The following is a 16,287-nucleotide window of genomic DNA, read 5'->3' as shown; positions in this document are numbered from 1 at the left end:
GCCAGGCAGACTGCCACTGCAGCATGCATGGAGGAATGGTGCAGATACAGTGCAGTCTACATGGCACACTGCCCTTGAGCCATACCAGCCAGTTCTGCCTAAAGGTAAGGTAAGTCACCCCTCTAGCAGGCCTTACAGCCCTAAGGTAGGCTGCACTATACCACCGGTAAGGGCATATGTGCATGAGTAGATATGCCCCTACACTACTAAAGTCAATTCTTAAATATTGTAAGTGCCAGGGAAGCCATTAGTAGGGGCTGGAAACATGACCACTCTAGTTCCCCAGTACCATGATAGCTTCACTGAAACCAGGAGTGTTTGGTACCTTGTACTCAGAGGTGCCCCCTTGAAAACCTACTGACCCTGGTGTGGTCACTAACTGGCTTTAGGCAGCCTGCAACACAGACATGTTTCTGGACCCCTGGATTAAGAGCCTCTGTTCTCTGGGTCCAGAAAAAATGCACATGCTGGGTGGAGGTGTCTCGCCTCCTTCCCCCTAGGATGGGCACAGTGTTCGAAGTGGAAGCTTTAAAGGCCTTGAGTAGTACCTTTGAAATGACTAGAATGTCAGCCTACCTTTGCCCACTCCACCCCTCAGATGGAAGTGAAGTTAAGCACACTTTTCAGTCCCCTCCATCTTGAAGATGAGGGGACTCCTCTAATCAGGGCTAGGACTATGCCCCCCCTCCCCAGGAAGGTGGTATATTAGAGGGTGTAGTCACCTGAGGTGAGGTGCCCATTAGTTCTACCTGTTACCCCCTTAAAACTCCTCTATTGGGGCATATGTCCGCTGTTGTAGCCTCATACCTTTTCATACACCACACACAACTTTGGGGAATCTGGAAAAGAAGGCTAAGAGACATCACATGAATTACATTTGGTATGTCAAGAAATATGGAAAGTAACTCCCTCCATAGTAAATACCCATAATATCCAGTGCTTCGACATCCGATTCCCTTCAACATGAGATGGTAGTCAGCTTGGCTGATAACTCCTTCCTTGAAAGCTATTTCTTGGTTCGCCATGCCAAAAAAAGATTGAGCACATTGTTGACATCTCAAAGCGTTGAATACCTAGGTCCAGAGAAAGGGCTAAGGGGATACCCTGCAGGAGTTTCCTCACCCCGGGATGTTCCTTACCAGGTGGTCACTCATTGATGTATGGCCCGCCAATATCACAGACCTGAAGGTGTTGCTGGATCTACAGGCCAGACCCTCTGAGGCCAACGAATGAAAATGTTACTTGTGCAGCGTGAATCCCTTTCTAGATTCACATGCTGTGCATTAGTCCGCCATCTAGTGGTTGGGTCCAGAATTGTCTGTTATTTTTTATTTTTTTTGTCTGTCGACCACCATTTGGTGCTGGGTAAGTCCCCTGTGTGACGTCAGACGGTATCCTGGAGGTCGACGTGCATGGTAGCCATCTTCAGATTCTTTTTTTCTGCCGTTGGGCCTGGAAGCAAGACTGGAAGCTCCGAAGATTTTTCAGATTTTCCTAAAAGAAAACTTCAAGAATATCGGAAAGGCTACCGCGAATCTCATCTTTCAACGATGCCATAACCGGGGACAAGAGTAGAACTCTGGCGACGACATTACAGAGGACCTCGTCGGTCCACAAATCGGGAGGTAGGGGACATGGAAAATACCCACTTCAAGTTTTGTCCCAAGTGCCACCACAAGTACGCTCAACGCGACCCACACAACTTCTGCAACCTGTGCCTGCCCAAGGATCATCAGGACAAGGACTGTGCGTCATTCCTGTCAAACACTCCGAAGCTGCCGAAACCAAAGAGAGGCCCACTAACGCTACGGCATCGCAGGGCGCAAAGAAAACGTCCCAGACCAGGGTTTCTCCCGCAACGAGGAAGAACATGGAGTACCAGCAGAATCGACACACAAGGCATCGGACGTCAAAATTCTAGAAGGGGACTCCGAAAAAATCCCCGCCCACAAGAAGGCGAGCGAAAAAATGAAGAAAACTGACAAGGTTAAACATAACATACATCTGTCGGATGCCGCTATTAAAAGAACACCACGGAACCAAACCAAAGGTTACAGAGGAGGGAAAATCGCCGAAGCAAAGGGTCAAACAAGAATCCGTGAAGAAAAGCACGATGCTGTCGAACTGGACGTGGCTGCTAGTATTTTTTAAATATTTAAAAAAATATATTTTTTACGTTTCCAGCCGTACAAAGTCATAATACCATCGTGACAACATTTGCATATCACATACATTTGTTTGCAAGTAATAGAGGTAGATAATACAGTTCAGTCTGGTATGGATATATTCGCATCTAGAATCTGGTGTTAAGTCACTAGGTACTGCATTCAGCAATAAACAGGTATATCTCCTGAAGACAAATCTCAACAAGTTAACTTTGAAATCGTCCACCCCTCTTGGGTCACACTTGGGAAACACCCCTCTGCACCATGTATCATAAATTGGTAATCACACCCTAGGCTTTTTAATATGTACGAGTTCTGGGAATGCTCTGGCAAAGGCCCTGCCTCTGGTCCCCCTCCAGCTGCTTGCGTTTCTTCAGTGTCTTGGGAAAGGGGGGGTCCCTCCAATGGGCATCTCAAAAATCATAACATACCACGACCTTGTGTCCTTTAACTTTTCGTCTCTTCGAACTCACCTCATTCAAGTGAGTTCTGCTGTGGGTCCCAATGGCTTAAGTCTTTGGCCCAGTTTTCCACCTGGGGGGGGGGGGGCAGCAAGCTCATCCAACTAATTGCAATCCTTCTTTTAGCTAGCACCAGTCCCAACTGTAGGAACCTCCGTGTAAGCTTCCTCCCTTTAGGTCTGGGAGGAAGTCCCAAAAGTACCTCCCTAATGGAGTAAGGCAGCGTCCACCCCGTGACTAACCTCAATCGTTCTAGTATCAACCCCCAGTTTGATTTCAATTCCGAACATTCCCATGTCATGTGTAGGAACTGGGCATCGGCATAACCACACTTGGGGCAATGAGCAGAGCGGTCCGGGTATATTGTGTGTAATACGTGTGGAGTCGGGTATGTTTGATCAATATTAAATTGAGTAAGCTTAAATCTCACATTGCAACTAATTTGTTTAACCCTTTCATGTACTGGTTTCCATTCTGATTCAGTCAAAGGCTCCTCTAGTAACCTGTCCCATTTGTCCTGAACCGGGATAGGGTCTGCGACAAGATCCTCTCAACACCCTATAGATATGGGACACCAGTCTGCGGCCCCTGGCTAGTGATGTAAGGACCTGAAGAGTGGCAGTTATGGGTGTCTCCTCCGGAAGCATTGGCCACAGCTCGCGTGCTATCGATGAGATCTTCGCATATTGGAGGCACTGGGCCCTGTCCAGCTCAAACATCGATTCTGCTTCCTCCCTTGTGAGGAACCGCTGCCCGAATACAGGTCCCCCATCCTACAGCAGCCTCCCTCCGTCTATCTAGTAATGGCCATAGTTCGACTTATTTGTTTGAGTGATACCACTGCCCACAGCGGGGCCTCCGGAGCACATATGGCTAGTTTCACCACCGTTTTTATTGCGGTTTCCAGGTTGCAGCCATATGTTTAATAATATAGGGGAAATGTGTGGGTACCCTCGATCCCATCATTAGTAGGTCAGATAAAGGAGTCCCCCGATGAATACCATCCAGCAGCCGTTTCTCCCAGTTGTCATACTCTTCTAGCTACTGTACTGCATGTTGAAGCTGTGTCACAATATAATAAAGGCTCAACCTAGGAACCTCCAACCCCCCCCCCCTCCCCTTGCTCCCACGTCCTCTGTATTGTATCCAGTTTCACCCTCTTCCTTTTAGATTCCCATAAGGTCAACCATCAAACGTTCTCCAGTATTGGGGTATCTTTCATAGAATCACATGCTTGAATCATTCCCCGTCATCTGAGTGCGAGTCCCACGGTACATAAAAATAGCAATAAATATGCATAACCTAGCCATACCATAGGTAAATTAGAACCAGGAAGTAAAATAGCTAGAAGTTAATAGGAAAAAATCTTCCACTTTCATGACTCGTCCACTTCATTATATATATATATATATATAGTCCAAACTACAGCCAATCAGGCGACCGCACCCTCCAGAATGTTCTCCCTAGAGGCTCAGGCTCTCATTTTCTATTGCACGTCATGGGAAGGGAGTCTCCCTGAGCTCTGCTCAGTACTTCTCAGGTTTTTCTTCAGAATATCTTCATTCATGTCTTCTAAGAAATCTCTTTAAACCTTGTGAGTCTTGTGGGAAGCCCCGGTTGTTTTCTGAAGGCCCCCACAAGAAGTGCATTTACTGCTTATATCCGGATCACCAGGTGAGAGAATGCAAAATCTGCAGAACTTTCCCTCAAAACTCAGAGGGACAGAGAGGGACGTCTACTTCTGTGGCTACAGAAGATTAAGGCTCAAGACAACAAGTTGGCAGTGTTTCATCTGTTAGGTCTGCTTCCTCTAGGAAGAGGACTAGCGACACGGATTTGACCTCTCCTGGGGCTAAGGTGTTTAAAAAAAAAAAAAAAAAGCGCTCCTCTGAGAGTGTTGAGTTGCCTTCCACTTCCAAAAAGGCTCCTCCACCTACTAAGGGAAAAACTTTGCCTTCTACGCCCCGAGAAAGACTGTGAAGTCTCAGGCTTCTAAACCTATTTCTGACAGAGATTTACCTCAGAAACGGGTTCCATCGACTAGCTCGACGACGACGTCTTTGTTGACGAAGCCTGCCATCGCTGCGAGGACGTAGTCTACTGCAACCTTCTTGTCTCCAAAGCCTCCGATGATACTGTTGTCTGCTTCCTCGCCGTCAACGCTGGTTTCTGTCTCCGTGAGACCAACCACGTCAGTCACTGCCCTCTCATCGACTAAGAGATTGAAGTCTATCGTTGACGCTCCTCCATCGACTAAGAATAATAGAACCTCGTCGACAATTGCCTAGTCGACGGTTGCTTCGTCAATGCCCACCTCATCGACGACTGCCTCGTCGACGGCTGCTTCGACGCTGCTATCTTCCTGCACTGATCTTCAAGTTTGGTCGTCTTCAGCCACTGCATCCTCAAGGACATCTGCGGTGCCGCCTACACTATTGCCACCGCCGACAACGGTGCCTACCTTGCTTCAAAGGCGCGGATCTTCTTTAGAGGTTCTCTCTCCAGTTCACACATCACCCAGTAGAGTGCCTCTTGCGTTGCCTAAGCAGTTGCTGGATTATGGGGCAGATGAGGATGAATCTGAGGAAGATAACATTTCGTACTGCCAGGAGCCCTTCAGAACTCTTCATTAAATACCAAGATGTAGATCAAGAGGAGTACTATCCAGACACTGCTCCTCCAGCTCTAGAGTCAAACCCTACGGCACAATTGCCTCTATCGCTTCTAAACAATCTCCTGTACATGCTTGATTATTACCGCCGATTTCCTCCATCTGAATCTGCTTCTTCTGTACCACCTACACCCGTTCCTCAAACTTCAACAGTGTTTAGGTCGCCCAGACCAGTTTCTCCGGTGCCTTCGATGTCTTATCAGGAAGCCCACACCACGGATGACCGAGAGGAAGGAGAATTGGATGACAGATCACTCCTTACAGAATGGGAGGACTATCAAATACAAACGCTGTCTCATTTGACACCTGCTCCTGTTGACTCGCCTCCAGTTGACATCGGAGGTTTTCATGTTCTAATGGAACGAGCAGCACAACGGTTCCTTCTTCCCATGGAAACGAAGAAGGATGATTTGTTTCCTTTACGGTTTTAAAGACCAGCCGAGGAAACTAGTGCGCAGTGTTCCTATTATTGACTTTATTTGGCAGGAAGGACTGAAATTCATGCAAACTCCTGCATCCATTCCGGCGGTCCTGCCTCGCCTTGAAAAGAAATATAAGGCACCGGATAACTCACCAGCATGCCTGATAGGTCAGCCTAAGGCAGATTCTGTCATTGCCCAAGCAGCGCAATGCCGAGCACGGAATCCCTCCTCTCCATTGTCTGCTCCCCCAGATCGGGATGGGAGACGTCTGGACGCAATTGGGAAAAAGGTTTCGACCAAAGCGGCCACTACTGTTCGTGCAGCTAGCTCACTGGCCATCTTGGGCCACTATGATCGACAGATGTGGTCAGACATCTCTCCTTACATCGAGATGTTACCTGAGCCCTCCAAGGCAGAAGCGCTAAAAATCCTTCAGGAGGGAGAACGAATCTCTGCTGAGATTATCGATTCTGCTGTGGATGTTGCGTCTACTGTTTTTCGGCAACTGGCGGGTGCGGCTGTCCTGAGGCGACAGGGCTGGTTGAAATCCACAATTCGTCAGGAAGTTCAGACGAAAATAATCGACATGCCTTTTGACGGCGAGTCTCTTTTTGGTCAGCTTGTTGATGAAGCCCTACAAGCCATTAAAAAGGATACCGAGACAGCGAGATCTCTCGATACTCTTCAGTTTCGAAAAACGCCTTTTCGTGGCGCTAGAGGTTGTGGATCCTTCTCCAGTCGAGGAGGCTATAATCAGTCAAGGCAATACCAGTCCTATCAGGGTAACCAACGTTACTCCTCATGACAACAATCCTTCAGGCAGCAACCAACTACGTCTTATGCACAAAACAGGAATAAGTCATCTTATCGTGGACGGAATACGTCTAAGAAGCAGTGACAACTGCCACCCGCTCTACTGCTCAATCCTACAAAAGTTGGAGGAAGGATCTCCTCTTTTTACTCAACCTGGGCTGATATAACAGACAAATGGGTCTTGGACATTGTGGCCAGGGGCCACGTTCTGGAGTTTATCGAACTTCCTCTACATTCTCCTCCCAAGGGCCCGCCTCCAGCTCATCTCAGAGCTTTTCTCTCAAATCAACTTGATGTTAATAAAAGGAGCAGTCTAACTGGTTCCGAAATAAAAAAGAGGCACCGGTTTCTATTCCAGATTTTTTTCTAATAAAAAAGAAATGGGGAGAATGGCGCCCCATCCTGGATCTTCGTTCCCTCAACAAATATCTCATAAAACTCCCTCAACAAATATCTCATAAAACAATCCTCCTGGATGTTAACTTTACAAGAAGTCCTTCAACTCCTCTCTGCGGGGGGGATTACATGACCACCCTCAACCTCCAAGACGCTTATTTTCATATACCGATTTTACCCAGACACAGAAAGTTCTTGAGATTCAGAGTGGCTGGCAGGGACTTCCAGTTCAAAGTCCTTCCCTTTTGCACTACGCCCCGTGTCTTCACCATAATTTTGGCACCGGTGGCTGCACACCTTCGGTTGGAAGGAATCCAATTTTTTCCTTATTTAGACGACTGCCTTATCAAGGCGAAGTCCGTCGCAGTCGCAAAGGTCCATACTCAGAAATGTCGGTCACTCTTCCAGTCTCTGGGTCTCTCCATCAATCTAGACAAGTCTCGACTCAACTCATCCCATCACAAACAAGAACATTCTTAGGAGCCACCAAAGACACTCTACGGACACAAGCCTTTGTCTCAAAAGACAACAAAAGCTGTGCAAGCTTGCTCAACTACTCGATCAAAAAAGTATGTTTGTCTGACAGTTCGTCACTTCTAGGGATGCTCTCATCCTGCATTCCCTTGGTCCCCAACTGTTGCCTCAAAATGAGACCCCTGCAAGAGGAGCTCAACTACCAATGGCTACAGGTCTCGGGGTCCTTCAACGATCTCATCACTCCTCGGATGCGGAAGGCATTGCTCTGATGGACTCGCAAGCAGAATGTGGCAGCAGGCCACTCATTCCTAGTGGAAGTTCCAAGTTTCGTCATCACCACGGACGCCTCCCTCGAAGGGTGGGGAGCGCACCCTCAAGGACTAACAGTCAACGGCAAATGGGATGCTCAACAAAGGACTTGGCATATCAACCTTTTAGAGTTACTAGCGATCTTCCTGGCCCTAAATTTTTTTTGCACCGTCATTCTAGGCGCATCAGTGTTGATCCGGACGGACAACACAACAAGTATGCACTACCTAAACAAACAGGGAGGGACAAGATCCATTCTGCTGTCCCAGCAAGCCCAGCAAATTTGGGATTGGGCGATCCGACATCAAATAACTGTCAGCAGTCCATGTTCCGGGAGTATCCAACATCCTGGCGGACTCCCTCAGAAGGTCGACAGTGTCAAATCACAAGTGGGAGCTCCATCAACCAACTTTGGATCGTATATTTCAGAAGTGGGGTCGACCCCGATCTGGGCTTGTTCGCGACCAATCTGAACTGCAAATGCCCATTCTACGCAAGTTGGCTTCCCCAACGAGACTCGTGCGGGAATGCGTTTTTGATGAATTGGTCGCAGATCTATGCCTACGCTTTTCCACCGATACCATTGGTTCCCAGGGTTCTCCTGAAAATGAAGAAGCCTTGTCGCCTACTCCTAATAGCTCCCAGGTGGCCTCGCCAGTTCTGGTTTACCAAACTCCTCCTTCTATCCGAATGTGATCCCATTCAGTTGCCACCAATACCGAATCTCCTATCCATCCACAACAGGCAGATCTGCCATCCGGATCCTGCATCTCTGCGCTTAGCAGCCTGGTGCCTGAACACTTTCAGTTTGCCTACTTAGACATTCCTTCGGCGTGTAGGGAGGTCATAGCTAATGCTAGAGTGCCCTCTAAAATAAAAACCTACATGCTCAAACGGAAGTGTTTTTGCCTCTGGTGTCAAGCTGCCAACATTCACCAAGTACATGCAAAACCGGAACCACTATTGCCTTTCTTTTTACATTTGGCAGAATCATGCCTTAACCATTCTACTCTTAAAGTATTCTTAGCGGCTATCTCAAGATTCCGACAAGATGGTTCACATTCTCTTTACTCATCTCGGATCATTCAACAATTCTTCAAAAGATTGTTTCGTAGGTTCTTCCCATCCGCAGTCTGCCTCCCCCCTGGCATCTTAACATTGTTCTGTCACAACTCATGCGACACCCCTTTGAACCTATTTATAGAGCTGTCTTGAAGTTTGTGTCGTGGAAGATGTCTCTGCTGTTGGCTCTTACGTCAGCCAGATGGGTCAGTGACATTCAAGCCTTCACTATTAAACCGCCTTTCCTTCAATTCACCAGGGACTCTGTAGAGCTCCGCACTAACCCCATTTTTGTGCCTAAAGTGCCTTCTGATTTTCACCTCAATGAACCAGTTATTTTAAAGACTTTCTTTCCTGATCCTCAATCACCTGCGGAAAGGGCGTTACATACCCTTGATGTCAAGAGATGTCTAAAATTTTACTTGCAAAGGACCTCCTCAATACGAAAATCTGATCAACTTTTCATTGCATATGGAAAAATGCGCAAAGGGCACCCGATAACTAAACCGACCATAGGTCGTTGGATCTCTGCTGCAATCTTTGTCATCAGCAAGCGGGTAGACCGATGCAGGCACCTCCGAGAGCACATTCTACTAGAGCAATCTCTTCTTCTACTGCTCTCTTTGCTGGTGTGTCTCTTCATCAAATCTGCAGAGCTGCAACTTGGTCCAACAGGCACACCTTTACCAAGCACTATTGTCTAGAAGCTGCCAGCAATGCAGACATGTCTGTGGGACAAGCGGTTCTCCGTAATCTTTTTAAATAAGGTGAGCCTCTGTTCTTCCCTCCTCCTCTTTGATGCATTCCTATGTACATATCTTTTGTGATTTTATATATATATATATATATTCACTGAAATAAACCGCAGGTTTCAGGCACGTTACAGTTAGGAATTAGCATTTTAAAAAACCTTAGCAATTCACTGAAAAAACCATAGGTTTCAGGGGCGTTGTAGTTAGCTGGACTTCTCACTCGTACAAAACCATTGAAATTCCCCCGTTATAGTTAGTTCAGCTAACTATAACTCGCGCGCCCACAATGCACTGCTGATGACGTTACATATTACATCATTCATGACATGGTCAGTGACCTCACTCATGACATCTCAAATGACATCACTGATGACATCATCCAGTGAATGTGTGTTTTTCTGACAATTACATGTTTTATATATGTATATCTCAAGGTCGATGGAAGAATAAATGGGTATATAAGTGTCTAAATGGATAATTTGTTTTTGAAAAATTGATTGTATTAAGTGTATCTTAGTGAATACAAGGCTTGGTGAGTAATGTTTAAATATGTAAATATCTGTATCAGTCTCTCACTTTGTGTATAAGTGGCTGCATGGGTTGGTGAGTAGCTACATGGGTGTCTATATAGGTTATTAGTTGGTTTTTTGAGTATCCGTATGAGTGTCTGTATGGTTCGGTGGGGGGTATTACGTAGTGCATAGGTGCAAGAATGAGTGACTCACTGTTTGTATGTGTTGAAGACAGCATGTGTGCAGGACTGTATGGGTGGATGAGTGTGTGCATGGGTGTGTTAGTGAGTGAATGACTGTCTCAATAGTGTCTTTATGAGTAACTACATATGTTTTAAACTAGTATATGTGACTATTGGTGTATATAAGTGAGTATATGTGAGAGATTGAAAGAGTTCCTGTATGAATTAGTATGTGTTTCTATAAGTGATTGTTTAAAAGACTAAGTATGTGTAAGTTTCTGTAGAAGTAAGTGTGGTGGTGTGTGTATAACTGTATATGCAAGTAAATGGATGTTTGATTCTTTATTAGCATGAGTGACTGTGTGTGAGTAACTCCATTGATGAGTGGTGTTGTGTAACAGGATGTATAGGTGTATGAGTACATATGACGAGTGAGTACATGTATGAGTGACTGTATAGGACTGTTGGTGAATAAGTGGATGTGGATCTTAGAATTACTGAATAGGTTGTTGTAACTGATATTGGTATGTCCATTGTTTTGAAAATTTTAGTTTCTAGTTTTGAATGTGTGTATCAAAGGTTATATTAGGGAGAGAGGAGGTCTGCCACTCTATCACAAGGATGATGTCATCAGTGATGTCACTGACCATGTCATGAGTGATGTTATATGTGACGTCATCAGCAGTGCATTGCGGGCGCGTGAGTTATAGTTAGCTGAACTAACTATAACGGGTGAATTTCAATGGTTTTGTACGAGTGAAAAGTCCAGCTAACTATAACGCCTCTGAAACCTATGTTTTTTTCAGTGAATTTCTAAGGTTTTTTAAATACTAATTCCTAACTATAAAGTGCCTGAAACCTATGGTTTTTTCAGTGAATTTCAAAGGTTTTTTAAATGCTAATTTCGAACTATGCCTACAGAGATGGGACATATGAAGAAAGAAGAAAAAACGCACAGAAAGAAAAAAAATAAATGCAGAAAGAAGCAACAGAAGTCCTCAAAGACGAAGAAAAGTGCAGGAAGAAGGATGACGTGCAGAAAGAACAAACAGAAGAGCAGAAAGAAGCCTTGTTGCAAAATCATCCTGTATCCTCAACTTTTTCAGACGGATACTGGTGGTAACTGAGTCTGACTAACCAGTCCTAGAGCCAGTGCTATGTTAAGACACTCAGAATACAGTGAAAACACCTACATACACTAGGGAACACTATGTGTTGGGGTCCCCCTGTGATCAGCATGACCTCCTCTGTAAGCCCCTAGTATATAATAGGGCAGGGGATTAAAACTACCGCTTAAAACGTGCCACAGGGCGTGTTTGCACACGTCACCTCAGGCCCCGTCCCCTCACTTCCCCACTGTGTAAACACACCCTGTGGCCGTTTTGTAAGTTGGGAGATTAAGTCCCCATGAATCCTGAGGATCCCTAGGGGCAAAATAGCCCAATAGGTACGTCCAGTAAGCGCCATTGCAGAGAGGTGTAAAAAGGGGCACGGCCTGCACCACCCCTCTGCAACGCAGAGCAGTGGCGCTTACTGGAAGCACCTGGTGGGCTAGTTGGTTCCCATGATTGAAAGGGAATTATTTCCCCAACTTAAAACGCGCCGCAGGGCGTGTTTGCACACGTCACCTCAGGTCCCGTCCCCTCCCTTCACCACTGTGTAAACGCACCCTGTGGCCGTTCTAAGTTGAGAGATTAAATCCCCTTGAATCCTAAGGGTCCCTAGGGTCAAACTAGCCCACTAGGTACCTCCAGTAAGCGCCACAGAGCTGCGTTGCATAGAGGTGTAAAAAGGGGCGTGGCCTCAGAACACCTGTCTGCAACGCAGCTCCCTGGCGCATACTGGAGATACCTGTTGGGCTAGTTGGCCCTCAGGGACCCTCCGTATTGAAGGGGAATTAATTCCCCAACTTACAACTGGCCAGGGGGCGTGTTTGCAGAGTACTGTAAGGAGGGGGCATGGCCTAATTTACTGGCCCTGGGGACCCCATCACCCAGGGCCTGCACCCTAATTTTTTTTGTAGAAAAAAATTTATTTGGCCCTCCCAAGGACTTAATCGGCCCCGGGGACCCCAACCACCGGGTCATGGCTTTTTTTTTTTTTTAATTCTTTAGGAGGGGGCTACGCTGCCCCCCTCCTCAGGCCACTTATGGCCCGGGGACCCTAATCCCCCGGGGCCGGCCTTTGTTTGTTTTTTATTATTTTTAAAAAATATATATTTATAGAAACACCTAGGACATGCTGGACAAACCGTATGTACCTATCACCATGAAGATATGTGTGATATTCATTAAAAGGCGACTATGCATAGAATGAATCCACATGGAATGTATTTACACCGCTAGTGAAGCTCTGACGTGTCTGACGCCCTACCGTGCCTAATCCCGGCGCCCCCGCCGGTGGGTACTCTCCAAGTAGACACCCTTGTCGTTTATTTATACAGACATGGGTAGCTTTTGACGGGCACATTTAATATACACGCACACCAAGCCATTCAAAGAGGATTCGACAAAAATTCGACCAAATTATGCAAGAAACCCCCCTCATGGTTAATAAAACACACATCGACCGCCGGATGTGTAATACTTTTTATTTTACTCTCTGGAAAGGAGACAAACCTCACTTGAGAGTCGAAGCGTGCTCCTGGCTGAGCCCAATGCTGTGTTACACCCACCAGTGCCCGCCGAGTGTCTCACACCTCTGTGTTGTATTCCACCAGCTAGTGCGTATGCTATGACACTCTCTAGCCCATGTGCACTGTAACACCACCCTGTGAATATGTCATGCCACATTTGCCTTCGCACGGGTTATATTGCCCCATCTAACGTGCCTTCCTCGATGCCTATGTTATAACGCACAACGCTATGCCATACATATTACAATCTGAGATCCATATCTTTGTCACAGTGCATATGCAACGTTACACTCTCCAGCACATATTTTATATTACAACTTTAGAGACTAGTTAGGTTACACAACACTGCCCTGTGCATATTACACTCCAAGGTGCATATCGCATAGCACGCGCTAGTGCCTGTGCTATCTCGCGTTCTCCAATGAATCTGTCATTGCGCACAATGTATTGCATATTATATTTCACGCCCCGGTTCATCTTATATCACACTTTTTGGTGCATAGTTTATACCATATACTATATCTAGTTTTCATTTTCAATCGTGCTCTCAGGACTATGTTCTATATAACACTGCGTCCACCTACCCTTTTCACGGGCATTACATTTTGCGATGGGGGGTGGAGGGTCAGGGGGTGTTTCTGCCAAGTGAGCCCGGAGTCACAGTCACAAACGTCCTCTTCTTCCTGAATAAAAGTGAGATTATGCTGCATACTTGTTCATATTTTAAGTAGTTCGCACAGACACACATTTTAAAAACAATAAAGTTCCTAATACCCACCTTCTCTTAACAGTTAGCTTGCTGCCCCATCCACCTCCTCCCTATCCTCTGTTGTCTGAATCCATGGACTAGCCTCCTCCCTCCTGCCATGCATGGTCTAATGTGCTGCCACTGCCCTCCATTTAGCATGATGTACCAGTCCACTCCTCCTGCCCTCCATTGCCCAATTCTATGGCCCATCATTGACCTCCTGCTTAGCCTCTGTGCATAGCTTGTTGCCCCTATTCTCCTTCCCCCTGCCCTCCGATGTCTTTGTGCATGCCCCTGCTCCATCATTTTTGCCCACCATGTTCCATGGACCTGCCACTCCTATCTACTCTGAGTGTTCTGTTGAGCTGCCACTCCCCTCCCACCTGCCTAGCATTGTCAGATGACTGTAACCTGTCCCTGCCACCTCCACCCTGCCTGTCCACATGCCATGCCCCTATCCCCTTCCTCCTGTCCTCCATGGTCCATTTTACTGCCACACCCTTCTGCCCTCCCTGGTCTGTTGTGCTGCAACTGCTCCTCTTGCCTGCCCCGCGCGGTCTGTTGTGAGGCCCCTTCCCCTGAACTCTCTTGTCTGTGCCCAGGTCCTGACCCTCCTTTCTATCCTCCATGGTCCTTTGTGCATGCCCCTGCACCCTCCTTCTTGCCCATCATAGCCATTGTGCTGCCACTAACCCTCCCGCTTGCCATGCATGGTCTTCTGTGCTGCCATGGCCCCTCCCACCTTCCCTGTGTGGTCAGCTAGCTGCCCCTGACCCTCTCCCACCTTCCCTCCATGGTCTGTGTGTATGCCATCACAGTCTCATTGTTGCTCTCCATGGTGTGTCTTGTTTCTAGTGCCCATCCTGCCTGACCTCCATGGTCATCTTGCTGCTCCTGCCCTGCCCCCTTGCCCCCAGCCCTCTGTTTCCATGTGCAGACCCCTATTCCCTCCCTCCTGGCTTGTCTGTTCCATTGTAATGCCCCTGATCCATCCCTCCTGCCCTTTATGGTCTGTTATGCTGCAGCTTTCTCTCCTGTCTGTCCACTATGGTCAGCTAGCTACCATTGCCTCTTTCCCCTCTGTTCTCTGTTGTCCATGGGCATGGTCCTGTCCCCTCCCTATTGCTTTCTATGGATTGTTGTGCTGCACTCCCGTCCCGCATGCGCTGTGTGGTGTATTGTGCTGCTGCAAACCCTGATGCCTGCCCTGTAGGGTCAGTTTGGTGCACCTCTCCATGTCCCTCCTGTCCTCTGTTATCCGAGTCCATGTCCCTACCCCAATTCCTCCTGCCTACCATGATCCAATGTACCATACTTGCGAACATTTTGACCTTGGTAAGAGGGAGATTTAAAAAAAAAATGGGGTATTGATTTTCCCCTTTGAGTTGCATTGAAAAAGAGGAGCTTGTAGACAGATCAAATAAAGCCCATTTGAGCTTAAAAACATTGGATGTTTCCTGGCTGAAACTGGTCTGTTGGCATGTATGGTTGTACTACCACTGCCTCTTCCTTCTGCCCACAATGGTCTATTATATTGCCACAGCCTCTCTTGCCAGTCCTGTATTGTTGGTTTGTTGCCCCTGCCCCCCTTTCCACTGCCCTCCATAGTCTGTTGTGCTGCCACTGCCCTTCCTGCCTGCCCAGTGTGGTCAAATTGTTGCCTCTGCACTCTCCTACCTGCCTTCAATTTTCAGAGTCCGTGCCCCTGGCCTCTGCCTCTCAACAGTATCCCAATGAACAACTAGATTGCTAACTTTCTATATTTATTACAAAAGTGTGGAACGCATGACGTCATCTTGATGTAATCAAAACTGTAATACCTAGAGTATTTCCTTTAGAAATTACATATATGAGGGTCTTATTTGCTTCAAAATTATGGTTAGTGCTCTAAAAAACTAAAATGAGGACATATTTTCTGAGTTTTCAAATAGCGACAAAGAACTTTTAAATTATTTGTAATCTTTGTTTTTTTATCCAGTTGACACTACACTTGATTAAATGTTGCACCTAGGAGAGAGGATGTGGTGTTACTTCCAGAGCTGCAGACTTTGCAACTGGGGAACCAGGTTGAAGTTTCTGCTTCAGCTCAACATTCTGTGATTCTGGTCAAATCACTTAATCTCCCCATGTCTACAACCAAAATGAATTTGATCTTTAGTGATGTAACCAATGCTCATGTAAAGCACTCCAATACCTGACAAGTCTGCACTATATAAAACTGCAAAAACACCTCTGTCATTGGGCTACATGTGGGCTACATCTGGGTGATATTGGGGCTGCATTTGGGCTCTTTTGTCTCTGGTGGCCATCTTGGGAGATTTATTTGTTATGAAGTTTTCTAATTTCCTCATTTACTGCAGTCTCCTCAGTGGGAATACTTTCAGTTTTTTATTTTGGTTCCATCAAGAAGGCATTCAGATGTGTCACACATTTGCCATAAATTCTGAATGTTAGCACTCTAGTTGCTCATTAGATCACTGTAATAAAACTACTGCTCACCAGGGAAGTCTGCTGCTGGTTTTCAAAGTGCATGTTTCAGTCTGCATGTCAGAATTTTTTTATGAAATAGAAGAGGATTTGAGAAGTCAAAATGTGCCCTAATTTTTCTTTCTGCAGCACTTATCATAATTTCTATGGCAAAATGAACCCCCTCATTTTGTTCCTTTGTAAATTAAATGTTTT

The sequence above is a fragment of the Triturus cristatus genome, chromosome 8, assembly GCF_964204655.1.
Source record: "Triturus cristatus chromosome 8, aTriCri1.1, whole genome shotgun sequence".
In the NCBI taxonomy this organism is placed as follows: domain Eukaryota; kingdom Metazoa; phylum Chordata; class Amphibia; order Caudata; family Salamandridae; genus Triturus; species Triturus cristatus.
Note: the sequence above shows the minus strand (reverse complement) of the source record.